The sequence below is a fragment of the Cryptomeria japonica genome, chromosome 8 (genome assembly GCF_030272615.1).
Source record: "Cryptomeria japonica chromosome 8, Sugi_1.0, whole genome shotgun sequence".
Lineage (NCBI taxonomy): Eukaryota > Viridiplantae > Streptophyta > Pinopsida > Cupressales > Cupressaceae > Cryptomeria > Cryptomeria japonica.
This window is the reverse complement of record NC_081412.1, coordinates 313,395,219-313,410,003: the sequence shown is the minus strand read 5'-3', so window position 1 is coordinate 313,410,003 and position 14,785 is coordinate 313,395,219. Positions and strand designations below refer to the sequence as shown.

The 14,785-nt window shown below is 37.6% G+C and overlaps 1 protein-coding gene across 2 annotated transcripts in view; it reads right to left on the bottom strand.

The window, feature by feature from the left end:
* The window catches only part of LOC131064683 (protein argonaute 3), a 109,339-nt gene that overhangs the window by 18,778 nt on the left and 75,776 nt on the right, over positions 1–14,785 (bottom strand). The window lies entirely within an intron of this gene.

Sequence of the window (14,785 nt, the reverse complement as noted above, 5' to 3'; positions counted from 1 at the left end):
TGAAAGATCGATCTTGTCAAGTCACATTTGAAGAAATTTTCAAGACAGAATTGAATTAGGAGTGCCTGACAACGAACACGAACTCTTGAATCCAAGGAAGATCAGTGGAAAGCTTTTTCTCAAACACTCGAAGGAACCTTGGAGTCATCCTAACTGATCCTTCATGCGAATCTTCAGCAGTTAGAGGCTTTATTCAAGAGAGGATAAGATACCCTTAGGTATTTTATTCTGTGTATGATTGTGTACAAAATACACGTCAACACTACCTTGCATTTAGTGAGTCATCTACTTGCAATACCCATCTATAATAGGTTTCTAAATTTTTTTGTTTGCTTACTCTTTGAAAGGTCACATTTTTTAGAAGACACCAACAATGTATGAGGATGGGTTGTTTAATGTTATTTCAAATGTCCATAAATTTTCTAAAAAAATTTATAGTTGTAAGTCTATAACTATGAAAAATACATAGAGAAGAAATTCTTTATAATTCTCCCTTAAAAATTATTCACCCATTGTTGGCAATATATGTAAAATGAACTGTCACATATGATGAACTTTTTTATTAATTTTTTTTTTTTGCTAGGCTTCTTTCATATTTTTATAAAAGACAATGGCTTCTATAACTAGAGGTGGTGGAAGTAGAGGTGTTGGTAGAAAGAGGGATCCTTCATGGAAACATGGCACACCAGGTACAATGCAAGAAGTTATGTGTAACCATTGCTCGAAATTTATGACGGGTGGCATACACCGACTCAAATATCACCTTGCATTGATCACTAGAATGAATATTATGCCATCTGACGATAATCTTGAAGAGGTTGAGAGGGAGGCAAAAGCAAGGCTTTCAGAATATGAGCAAAAGAAGACAGATAAAAAGAGGACAACAAAGGCAATGGCAGCTCCAATGACAGATTTCAATTCTAGATGAATGAGAAGTGTGTGGATGGGCAGCAATATGTCTAATTATTTTATTCCCCATAACACTCCTAGTGTGCAACCTGGATTGCAAGGTACTTCATGGAATAAAGAAGTGCATTAGTAGGCAAAGGTGGCATGTGCTAGATTTTGGTATTAAAATAGTATTTTGTTTAGTATTACTTCTAGTCCATATTGGGAGCAATTGGTCACTGCATTGACCATGGCAGGTAAGGGGTTCAAGGCCCCAAGTCATTAGGAGTTGAGTGGGCCATTATTGCAGGATGAGGTCCAAAACATGCTACAACTTGTGGAACAACAAAGAAGGATTTGGGAAAGGAATGGCTGCACCATTTTATCTAATGGGTGGACAGATGGCAAGAATAGGACACTCATCAAATTTCTAGTTGCTTTAGGGGGACAGGTGGTATTTTTAAAATCGGTTGATGCCTCAAATGAAGTGAAAAATGTAGAAACCTTATGCAACATGTTGGATGAGGTGGTGATAGAAGTGTTGGCAATTGACACTCATCTGGTGGCTTTTGATGGTTGGTTATTGGTTTAGGGTTGTCATTGATGGCAACTCTTCATGAGATTCCTATCTGGTAATCACAGATCTTGATTTCCAGAAGTGGATGTCAACCGGTAGCCAGCTAACCGATATTTCAGGTTGAACAAAGCAGTTTTGGTCCTGAAGCTTTTTGGTGATTACGGAGCTATGAATTGTGTATGGGTTGATTGAGCTAACATAGAGACGTCATTTTATTGTTGTTTTGATGATCTGCATTTATCTTTGGTGATCCGGTCAAGCCGACATATGACTACACGTTACATTAGCAGGCCGACATGATAAATGATCTATTTTGTGATTGCAGATATATAAGTCTGGTGTAGATGATCTTTTTTATGTATGGTATGGTTGTATGTGAACGAGTGGTGATCGAGAATCCATTTTGGCGCAGTTTCACGTGCGCATTCTTGATCTGGTAGTTGACTAAGATAGTGAGGGCAAAACAGAGTAGAACAACAGAGGTGATACAGTTAGTATATTTGGCACTCAACCGGAACTCATCCAAGCATTGTAGATGCTAATCTAGAGTTCTTTTCATTGTATTTGATCAGTAAGGCAGTGAGCCTTCCGGGGTTGTAGCCCTTGTTGTATTTGAGCAGTGAGCTCTAGGTAGTGTGCCTGAATGCCTGTGCATTCCCCATATTGTAATATTGTTTTACTACTCGCCATAGTGGAATAATATTGTGGGTTCAAATCCCACCGTGGTTTTTCCCATTTGGGTTTCCACGTAAAAATTCTAGTGTTATGATTTTGTGGTTGATTGTTTTATGTCCCTGCATTTCTATTTCATGTTTATGCTTACGGTGGTTTAAAGTTAAGTCTGAAAATTTGCTAACCGGTAGATCACTGATTCACACCCCCCCCCCCCTCTCAGTTGCATATGTGGCAGCCAACAAACTTCTACAGGCTAGGCATCTGGCATTACTTTGGAGCCCTTGTACTGCTCATTGCCTTGATTTGCTCCTTGAGGACATAGGGAAACTAAGTTGGGTGAAGAATGTGGTTGAAGATGGAAGGAAAATCACAAAGTACATCTACAACCACACATGAGTCCTGGAGCTTATGAGACAACACATTGATGGTAAGAATCTTGTGCGTTTAGGAGTCACACATTTTGCCACGAATTTCTTCAACTTATAGAGCATATTAGATGCATTGCCCAACCTGAAATGGATGTTTATGAGTGAAAGATTATTCGAGAGTCCTTATTCTAGGAAGCCTGAAGCAGTGAAGGTCGTGAAGACCATTTTTGATGATAGATTTTTTGCCAAACTCATGGAGGAGATCATCAATGTAAGTTTTCAAACTTCAATTGATGACTTCTTTTTTAATTTTTTAATATTACAATTGTGATGGATGAAAATGGGATCGGTTAAACTAGGACCTAATCCCACCCTCATTCATACATTGGAATACGAAAGAGCCTAAGGAAGTGATTCACTTTGACTAATTCTTGTGAAAGAGAGTCAAGGAATACTATTAGGATTTCTATTCCTTTGTTGATATGAAAGAGAAATGAGTCAAATGTAAGATGCATACAAACTAAGCTAGTAGAAGTAATGAGAACAACTAGAATAACAGCAAATAACAAACTGATACAAAGATGAAACTAAAACACAAAGTACAAATCTGAGGAGGGAATTCTAATGTGCACCTATAACTGAAATCTAAGCTTGATTGAGCAAGACCAGGGCACTTGGCACTCTAATCCCTGTTACTGAACTAAGAAAGAAACTGAGATTCTGCAACTTGAAGTCCTCTACACCTGAACTGCCAAAATCTACACTCAATTGTGGAGGACCAAAGCGTTGGGCGCTCTGGTCCTAGGACCAAGGAGTTGGGCGCTCCGGTCCCAGAGGTCTGGGTCCTGATTCTGGATCTAGATCTGTGCCTGTTGATTGAGACTTCCTGGAAACTTGCAGCTCTGATGGAAATTTGAAAATGGTGTTTGTGGCTATATAGAGTTTTGCCTTAGTCAAACCCCTTGTTTTGGTGATTTCCACCTCCACAAATAACCAATAAAGTATTGAAAAGTGTGTGTACCCTAGAATCTCATGTATATGTAAGATTCCTATGAGCTAAAATGCAAACTAGAGTTCTACCCATTGTTTGGAGTAAAAACCGTAATGAACATAATGTAAATACTTCAAATCTCAAATGCAATATGGATCTAAAGCAATAATGTAAATCTGAAAATAAATAATATGTAGATTTGAAAACTCACAAAGAGATATGAAAATAACATGAAACCATACCAAACCCTAAGGGAAAGGTACAAGCCAATTAACAGTCGGTGATCTCCTTATTATTCTTCAACATCTCCTAAGCTTCCATGATTGATGAAGACTTGATGAATGATGAATTTGCTAATTGTTGGTTTCACATAAAACATGTACTTTCACTTCATAGGAGTCTCCTTCCATTGCTTGATTGTTGGATGCTTCAAATGAGGAAAGAAAAGGTTATATATATGAAACCCTAGCTTTAATTTTGATCATAGGCCAACCTAGAATTGATAAATTTCGCACAAAGTGGGATTTGAACATTATAATACCGCCAAATTAAGCTCCCAAAATTTGGGGAGAAAAAGTTGGGACCAATGTGATGGTCGCTACAGTTTCGCTGACTTTTTCCAAATTTCTAGGGAAGCAAAATATTGTGATTACAAAGTCAAATCCAGCTCGGTGCGTCAATCCAAGGTGTTTAGATGTGCAAAAATGGGCTTTGAAACTCGAAATTGGGACTTTATCAAGATTAATTAAAATGAAATAAAAAGGGGCACACTTAAGGATAAGAGCCAATTTTATAATATGTGAGTTGGTGAGAAAGGATCTTAGATTTAAAATTAAATTAATAATTAAATGCTTAAAATGCAATGCAACACACTAAGGCGGGTGCTAACCTAAACGTGAAATTGGACAACCCTAATCAAGGGTGTACAATTTACGATGTTACTACAATTTGCTGATTTTTGTAAAAAATTTCATATCTAGATGTCAAAACTGTTGGTGAGGGTTCTACGGATGGTGGATGGGGATAAAAACCCCATAGGGTATCTATATGAGGCCATGGATAAGGTCAAAGAGGCAATTCAGCACTTGTATGGGTCAAATAGGACCAAATATGAACCCATATAGTGCATAATCAATTGGAGGTGGAACCGACAACTCTACCAACATATTCATGTTGCAGCCTACTATTTGAACCCCAAGTTTTTTTTCCTCCCCTACTTTCAAAACAGATGCAGAGGTTCAAGTTGGCCTCGACACATGTATTCAAAGGTTAGTTGTTGATGAGAAAATTCGAGACCTCATACTTGATGAGTTACGGAGTTATAAGAGGGAAGAAGGGCCATTGTTTTCTTTACCTATTTGTGTTCACAAGAGAAACACCTTGCTGCCAAGTAAAAAAAAACATGTTCTTAAATTTATTTTACCATTTATTTCAATCTTTAAGTTTATTAAAATCTTTACCAAGTAATAAAATGGCAATTTTTATCCTTACAGATTTGTGGTGTGAAGATATGTTGCCACAACGCCTAATCTTCAAAGGCTTGCAATCCGCATATTATCTCAGCCTTGTGGTGCTTCTGGTTGTGAGTGCAATTGGAGTGTTCTTAAGACCATTCACACAAAAAAGCGCAATAGGTTGACTCAAAAGCACTTGAATGACCTTGTATATGTGCAGTATAACCTTCGATTGTATGAAAAGACAGTAAAAGGGCAAGGTTCACATGAATCGCTTGACCTAGAGGACATTAATCCATATTCAGTGGATTGGATTGTTGAACTTGACAGTGCTACTACTTGTTGATGTGTTTTTTAGACACCTCTAACACAGAATAAAATACCCAAAGATATTTACCTTCTCTTGAACAAAATCACCTTGGATATATGATCAACCAAGATGACTCCAAGGTTCCTAATGTCATGTTTTGATGTGTGGGTAGCTCAATGGCTAATGTGATTTGTTGTATGCACAAAGGTACTTACACAATTGTTCTGATCAAACCAAGTTTTCATGAATAGAAGTGTATTTGCTACGGTTTTAAAATGACTTATGATTTAGCAAGATGAGCACTTGATCTGTTTCTAACAAAGATTTTGAAATAAAATGCAAAAGGAAAGGGTTAAGAAATTCTACTCTAATTCTTGAATGCAAGAGATAGTGAATGACTTTATGAAATTCAACTAGGCTCAGTTTTGTCATACAATGAACAAGTCCACAAAGCTTAGTGCAATATTCTAAGGTAATCAATTGATATTCAGATTTATACTCACAACACTAACACCATCCATTCAATGCATATCAATGAGCAAATAGAAATCGAAGTTAAGCTTAGATCAAATTCCAGTTGACCACACAAGGCAAATTTACAATCAGCAAATAGCTAGTGGTATGGACAAATGAATTTCATATAGATCCATTCAACAATTTCTTCATTCAACTAAAATACTTAAAGCAAAATTCTAAACTAATTGAGGATTAAATAACCACATAATACTCCAAGATTTCATAAAAATCACCCAAGTTCAATGATTTTATTCAATTTTGGCAGCATCTAAGTGACAATTCTCAAAATCTCTTTTACAAATGAGAGGAGTTTATATAGAGTCTCTAAATGAAATGAATGGCCAGGATTCATTTAGAATCAAGGGCCAAGATTATGCCAACACAGCCCTAATTAGGTTTTCTAACAAAAAATGGAATCTTATCCATATCACAAAGCTTGAGGTCCAATGAAATGTTGCCTAGTCATCAAGCAAGTTGTCTTCTAGAATATTCCTTCCTCTATCTCTCTCTTTGGCTGCATATTCAACGAATCTAGACATGACTAAATTGAGCTCCTCCATTGTGACACTTGGCAAACCATCTTGTTGCCTTCAATCACATCCAAGGCATTTTTGAGCAAGCATCGAAGATGTTCTCCCAATTTGATGTATGCTTTTGCAAGTTGTTGATGAAGATCACAAGGAAAACCAAATCATCCAGCTAATTCTTCTTGATAGACAAACTTCATTCTCTTTCAATCCTTCTAAATTCAAATTGCTAGAAGTGTGGACATCTTGTCCCAATAATTCCTCAATTGAAGTGAGGACCTTTCATTGTATCTCTAAAATTGATCCTTCCATTTCCATGCACTCATCCTTCGCATGATCAAACACTGATTAACTCATTGTTTGAGAACAATACCATCCATCATTTACATTTCCCTCTTGAATAACTCCCTCCTGGATCAATGATGATGTAGGAATCCGCTTCAACACCTTGAGGCAAGGAATAGTCTTGTCTTGGACTGGTTGAAACTCTTCCCATACTCCCTCTAAGCATTGTATCCTACTTATGAGCAGCATTGTTCTACCATAGGCTTGGACAAACTGTACTAGGAAGTCATCGGCTTGCTTCGAAATATCTTCTATCCATTTTCCAACCTCCTGATATGTATTCCTCATTACCTTGTGATCATTAGGTGACCCTTGGGCAATAGCAATGGGTGGAAAAAATGTAGAATCCTTACACCTTAGAGATTCAACCCCTCAATGTATTCCTTGAGCTTCCTATTTTCTATTTCTAACATTTCCTTTTTCTCTTCAACTTTGTTAATCGTGCCTCGATAGCCTTGGCGGAACCATTCAGCTCCTGAAACTCTTGTTGCTTCACGACTGGTCCAAGATCAACTGTTGTAACCTGATAGTCCATGGGAGTGATCTCATCTCTAGGCTTGTCAACTGCTGGGACAGCCACCTGCAAAATGCACGATCCTGAATCATCTCTAGTAATTTTAGAAAACTTTGCCTCCTTTTCTTTAGCATTACCAATCCAAGCTAAGAAGTCATCTATATCTTCAATGGGTTGCACCTCTACAACTTTCTTCTTTTCCATATTGTTCATCAACCAATCAAGAATTGTGGAAAATTCCATTCCATCCTCAAGCTGATGATCTTCATCAATTCCTCTCAAGGCGAAAATTCTCTCTTCATCTGCTCCTCTCTTACTGAGGTCTTCCACATCATCTCCTAAATGGACCTCGAGTTGAATGGTTGGAGATCCTGGTTGTTGTTCTGCATCTTCATGCGGTGCTGATTGTGTTGATGCGTGCTCATCCTGATCATTATCTGGTAGGATCTCCATATCAGAACCTTGTTCGGACTCATTGTCCTTCTCCGGTATTTCATTCTCCTTAACGGATGAGGAACTCATGGTAGACTGAGGAGTGTCGGATTTGTGCTTCTTGTGTTTGGATTTTTGACTGACAATCTCCTTACCCTTTGCTTGTGTTCCTCCATCTATACCCTTTCTTCTCTTAGGAGCTTGACCCTCTTCATCATCGTTTGTTCTCACATCATCATTAAGAGAAGTCTCTTTGCTTTTCATTTTCTCATAGGTCAAAGTGGTACTCCACCTCCTTAGCTTGTTGATTTGTTTGTCTACCCATTCTCTAGAGCAATCATTAACTTCCCTCATCAAAATGTTCAAGTCTACAATTTTAGGTTGTGACCAACCAGGTGATGAAATCGGCTTGTCTTTCTTTTTTGCATATTGAGGATGAATATGATTCCCATCATCCTTTACTTGATCAAGAATTGAGAAGAAGTTACACTTTCTCATGAAGTCCACTGACATTCGAGACCATATCTTTCTTCTAACTCCAAACTCATCTGTAAAATTCGCCCAGTAGTCCTCAATTTCAACCTTGTGTGTAAGCTTCTCTCCTTTGGCTGTCAAAATCCTCTGAAATGGATCAAAACATTTTCTCGCCTTGTATATTCCAAGATGGAAAAATCCTAATTCTTCGTTAACTGTATTTGCTACTATCGCAGTGAGGCATATCTCCATCATTTTCCCAAGTGTGATAGGAAAAGTAATACCTTGCCTATGCTTTGCTTTCTCAATGCAATCAAATTCTGATAGCTGCCTCAACACCTCAAGCAACACCATCTTATCGGTAGGATACTTGGGAAGCTTGTAAGTTTCAAAGGTGAATCCCTAGATTCTTATATATGTGAAGGTAGGGAATTGGACAAACCATGATCCACATTTTTCTACTAACGACATTGCCTCCTTGACAACCTCTTATGTACTCCACCCTATAGCAACTGTGTGAGGTACATGGTGAGTGTGTCATTCACCCTTCTATATTGTTCTTTCTCATGTAGGGGGAGTTGCGGATAGCATTAATACACCTTATGTTGTCCTTGCTTGTTCTCGACTTCACCTTTACATATTAGTCCTTTGTACTTGATGTGTCTTGCTAGCATGTAAACTAAGTAAGAAGTCGTGTAGAAAGACTTCATTCTCTCCAAATTCCTCAACTGGATATCCAAGTTATCACTTATGATCTCGGCCTAATTTATCATTACTGTTCCAGCTGATATCTCCTCAATGAAATAAAACACCCATGTCTCAAATAAATCTCCTTGAGGTGCTCCCATGATCCTATTGAGTAGGAAGATCATATCACTAAAATCCTCTTTGAAATCTGAACTTAGGAGTTTCTTCGATAGCTTGGAATGGTGACACCTTGTCTCAAGAATCCATTCATTGTTAATAAGAGTCATACATGCATCTGGTCCTTTCTCGAACATAGCTTGGGTGTCCTCCTTAGTTCTTGTTTGCATCCCCTGGTGATTGGGAATCCCAAACACCTCTCTAACAAAATCCTCGGTGAGATATGCAAGCACTGACCCCTTAGATGTTTGGATTGTTCTTGACTGTGGGTCGTAATGTCTAGCACACTAAACCATGAGCTCATTGCATTGTATTGTAGATGGGCATCTAGCTGCATGGTAAATTCCACTCTTCATTATGTTGACTGCTAAGAGAGAGGGTAGCTGGTTCTTTGTTCCATACATCCTTCATTTCATCCTTTTCCTATCCAGGTACTTTATGTTGATGTCTCCAACCTTCTTCCATTTGGAAGATATCTAGGATTCCGGATAGTATCCCTCAAGTACCTTCTTCAACTGAGTCTTCCTTGCTGCTATCCCCGCTTTTGACATGGTACCTGTATGAAGCTAGAACTAGAAGTCAATAAATTTGAACAAAGAATTTTCCAGAATTAACTTAGGTTCTGATTTCAATTAATTTTCAGACTTATAAGCCTTCTAAATCAGAAAATTGAAACTAAGTAACACTGATTCTGGAAAATATAAAGGATTTGATCAAAATCTGGAAATTTTGCCTTAAAGAAACCTGATTTTCAGACTTGAGAAAGGTTTGATTTTAATTTGTAAGTCTGAAAATGTCCTCTCAACTCAGAAAATTGAATGATGTTGCAACCAAATTCGCTGCCTTGAGTCTGATTTCTGAGTGTAAAAGTCTGAAACACAGCCTGGAAATCGTTTTTTATCAGCTGAAAGTCATTATTCTTCTTGTGCAATTCTCATTGTTGATGCAATCTGAATTTGCTTGGTTGGGAATGAGACGTTTTCTCTTGAAATGATAGCTGGAAATGGTGCCCTCAACTGGCAATGGCATCTTCAGCTGGGCTGCAAAACGTCCTTAATGGTGGCATTCTTATGCTTGACATCTTAGGCAATTTCACTTCCTCTCCTCCCTTGCTGACTTAGACGATTTTGATTCTTCCTTCTTCCAGCTCACTTGAACTTGGATCAGTGACTTAATGATTATTATATTGCTTTTTGGCACATGTTTTATTCAGCACTTCACCTTACATTGTCACCATACAAAGAATGTGGGATATAAAATGTTAAATCAGCCAAGTGAGGAAAAACTATATGTACTGGGACATTAAAACTTAGCCGCATTTCTCTTTATTTCGTCCACCAAATGAAATGGTGGAAAACCGATTTCCATCAGGACTATATACCCTTCAAATCGTATTCATTTTGCCTTTAAAACTCATTCAATTTTGCAAGGGGGGAATATCAATAGCCATTGTGACTTAGTTTTTCATCATTAATTCACCCATCCTTGCACATTTCCCCTTGAGTGGAAATCCGCCTTGCATCAAGACTAATTGTCCTTGAAAATCCCATGTAACTTTGATCTCTAGCCCCTTGGTGGAAAATCGATGCTCATCTGGGCACCTTAATTTGGTCAAATCTTTGTAAATCAGCCCCAAGTGGAAAATCGACCTCCATCAGGACACAATATTCATGTTGTTTTTGCATCATTTGATCATTTACTCTCAAAGTGAAAAATCAATCCTCATCAGGGCTCATGATTTTTGCTTAATTCACTTCACTTTGATCACTTTTCCTCTCAAGTGAGAATCGTGGGTCATCGGGACTCTCATTTTCCTTCACATTTTCACCTTGTAAGCCCAATGGAAAAACGACCTCCATCGGGACACTTAATTTCATTTGTTTTGTCTTGAGTGGAAATTAAACCGTCATCGGTACTTTCCACAACATCTTCATTTGCTTGTAAAATAACTCCTGGGGTGGAAATTCGACTTCCATAGGGACTTTGCTTGTCCTTAACACAAAATAAGTAACTTGTTCAAAATGGAGTGGAAAAACATCCTCCATCAGAACTTTGTTGATTTTCACTTAATTGCTTAGGGGAAAAACGTTTTCCATCGGGACTTTGTTGATTTCCATGCTTTTCAAGTCCAATTTTGTCAATTTATACAATGGAAATTCTATTCCCATCGGAACTTCGTGAATTCCCCAAGTTTTCAAGGGTGGAAAATTGAAGTCCATCAAGACTTTGTGCATCTTTGGGTTTGTTTCACCTCTTAGGAGTGGAAAAACGACTCCTATAGGGACTTTTAACATTTTCACACAAAATTTGCATCAGTTAGCAATATTTCCATTATTTTTCGCTCAAACTTTAAGGCAAAATTGAAACTCAACACTTAAAAAAATAAGTTGCCAAGCTAAGGCAACTTGACACTTAGGATCATTTTAAACATTTTTAACATGTTTTTCAGCATTTTGTTCCTATTCACTTCAAAACTTAAAAGATTTAACATTACTTGCATCATGAAGGCATGGAAACATGACCATATCCAAAGACGAGACTCGGACATTTGAAGCTCAAAATTGTCACTTGACTGCAAAACCCTAAACTAACAAAACCGGAAAGTAGGAAAGAGGGGGGTCCCCATTTGCAATGGAGCGATGTGTGAAAAGGTCACAACACTACTAATGTTGATGTGGATCCATTTTTCACTGACGATGACTTAGCTGAGATGGAGAGGGAGGCAACTGAATGGGCGGCAAAAGTGGCAAAACGTACGATCACTTAGTTGAGATGGAGAGGGAGGCAACTGAATGGGCGGCAGAAGTGGCAAAACGAGAGGAGGCAGAAGAGGAGGTTGGTGATCCAGCAGAGGTAGTTTCCTCACCTATTGAGGATATTGCAACAGCAGCACCATCTACTTCAACACCCACTCAGCGGCAACATACTTTTTTGAGCTTTAGTCATAGACGAAATTTATGATTTCTAATTTTCATTGATATGAAAGCTTGAACTTAATATGTATTCAGAGATTGTATTTGTTTTGTGGTCTACAATATGTATTTGACTCAATTTTATTTAGAGGTTGCACTAGTTTTTTGGTATATGATATGTATTTCACTCAAACTTTGATTTATATATGATGGAAACCAGTAGTATGTTATTATGTTCTATAAATTTAGTGTCTATGTGTGTTTTTTTAAGAATATTTTAAGAAATTATATATTTTCAAATGTTCGATAAATTTGTCGATTTATTGCTGATTTTTTCCCGAGTTTTTGCCAAGTCCTAAGTTTTTAAAAATTTTGGGCCAAAAGAGTTATTGTCAACTAAGAGATTTTCATCTTTGTTCATTCCATGCCAACTTCAAATGCTACCCTGCAAAATCATGAAGCTCTAAGAAAATGATTAATACTCAAAACCTAAGTTATCGGTTCGGGTTCGGGCACTGGTTCGAGTTCGAAGAACCCGATACGCCGGTACGGCAAAATTTTGAAAAGGGGTTTGGGTTCGTTTGGGTTCGTTAGTACAAAAACATGTAAATTTTATATATATATATATTAATATTTGTGAAGCCTATAAGCATGAATTAAAATTTGCATGTCACATAGCATCATATAAACAACAAAACAAACATAAACTTGTAATCATAGCATCATGATCATACCATAATTGATAATAGCATCATATACATCAAGTTTAATATCAAAATGACAAAATATTCAAGTATCATTGTTTCAACTTTCAACAATATAAACTTAAAGTTTAATCATCAAATAGATCATCTAATTCATCCTCCTCCTCCTCCTCATTGACATTGACATTAGATGAGCCAATGCCACTTGCACTTGCACTATAAGTTGGCTCAATTTCCGAGTCATCAAGTGTCAATGCAAGAAGCTGAGAAGCGGGAGCATCCATATCGGTATGCTTTGGCTCTATATCCCACATCTTGGTTTCCCCTTGTGTGTAGTCATGTTGTTTGTGTGAAAGAAGACGTAGGTTGGAATGCACATATACTAAATTCTCCGCTCTTTTTGATAGCAGCCTATTGCGCTTTACTGAGTGGATGAAAGAGTATATGCTCCAATTTCTTTCTGAAGCAGATGAACTAGCAACTTATGAAGACAAAGTAAACAATTAAAGTTATACATTAATAAAAATAAAATTACTAGCAACCTATGAAGACAAAGTAAACTATAAATAAACTAAAACTTGTAAATTTAAAATTTTAATTAATTAAACTTACTTGCGATAAAACTTTTATAGCGAGGGGTTGTAGGTGTTGGAAGCATGTGCCATGGAAGTACCACCAGCTATGAGCATCCTTCTTGGATCTATGACGAAGTGCATCAACACTTAGACCATTCCCATTTGCGAATTCTATGAACTCATTTGTAACAACATCTCGCAAATCATCATCGGGATATAGTCTAAGAAATGCTGCCTTGTACCCATCAGATACTTCTAGATCTCTCCATGGTGGAATCCTTCCTGGTTTATCAAGAAACCGATTGCTATAGTACTTAGGTGTCAAGGCATAGGCAAGAAGGTGCAAAGGAGTGGTCATCTTATTCCACCTCTCTACAATAATTACTTCCAGTTCTTTGAAGAATTTCTCCTGAGGATCATTCTCTTTTTCATTTATAGTGACCTTTATTTTTTCAAGCATTGAGTCAATGCCATCATAAATCTCACTTATGCAAGGCCTATCCATGTCTGTATAGCGAATCATGCTCATGATGGGCTCAGTGTTACTTAGGAGATATGTAACAAGATCCCACCATTTCTCATTCAATATTCTATCCCTAATTTTTTCTGCCCTCTCAGTGCTACTTTGCTTCCATACAGTCCAATTGGTGCTGATCACCATATTGCATAGTGCCACTATAACTTTCACAAGTCATCTTAAGACGATTGTGTTTGATGCAAAACGGGTCTCAGCAACCTATAGCACAAATTAATGCCAAATGATTAAAAAATAAAGCCAAACTTTAAAGAAGAATACACAATATAGCTTACACAATGATATTATGAACATTGAAAATTCAAAAAAATCAGAAAATGTAAAATTAAATTACTATTTCACTTACCTTCAATAGCTCCAAATTCGAATAGGTTCTAAAAATCCCTTGAGACATGTGGTGGTTTGTGATGAACATCTAAATGTCCTCGGCCTCTGCATACACATCTTTGATCCATTTTATTTTTTGCTCAATCCTTTGTAGCATAAGATTGAGTGAATGTACCGCACAAGGTGTCCAAAAGATGTGATCATAGCGTTGCTCAACCAACAAACCAGTAGCTCTACAATTTTTTGCATTGTCCGTTATGACTTGGACAACATTGCGAGGTCCCACAGACTCAATGGCAGAGATGAGAATTTCTGCAATAAATTGGCCATCTTTTATTTGGCCCTCACAATCCACAGCTCTCAAAAACATTGCCCCTTTAGGGGACACCACTATGACATTGATCAAGGGACGGTTTTTAGAATCTTTCCACCCATCTGAAACAATTGTTACACCTGTCTCAACCCATGAATCCCTTATGGGTTTCAATGCATCTTCAACCCTCTTCACCTCTTTCTCCAATAATGTTCCACGTACCTTCTCATAACTGGGGCCCTTATACCCTCTTGGAGCCTCATTAACACTTTTTATCATTTGCTTCCAATATGGGGAGCGAACAACACTGAATGACAACCCATTTGCATAAATGCACCTTACTATATCTTCGTCAGCATTGTCTCTACTCTCATTTTGGAATGTGGTTTCTAAAGGCCTCTTTGCTCTTTTACGTGTCAAGGGTGGTTCACTTTGAGGTTCATTTGTGGCAAAGAAGGGGTGGTCTTCTACTACAATACTGGGA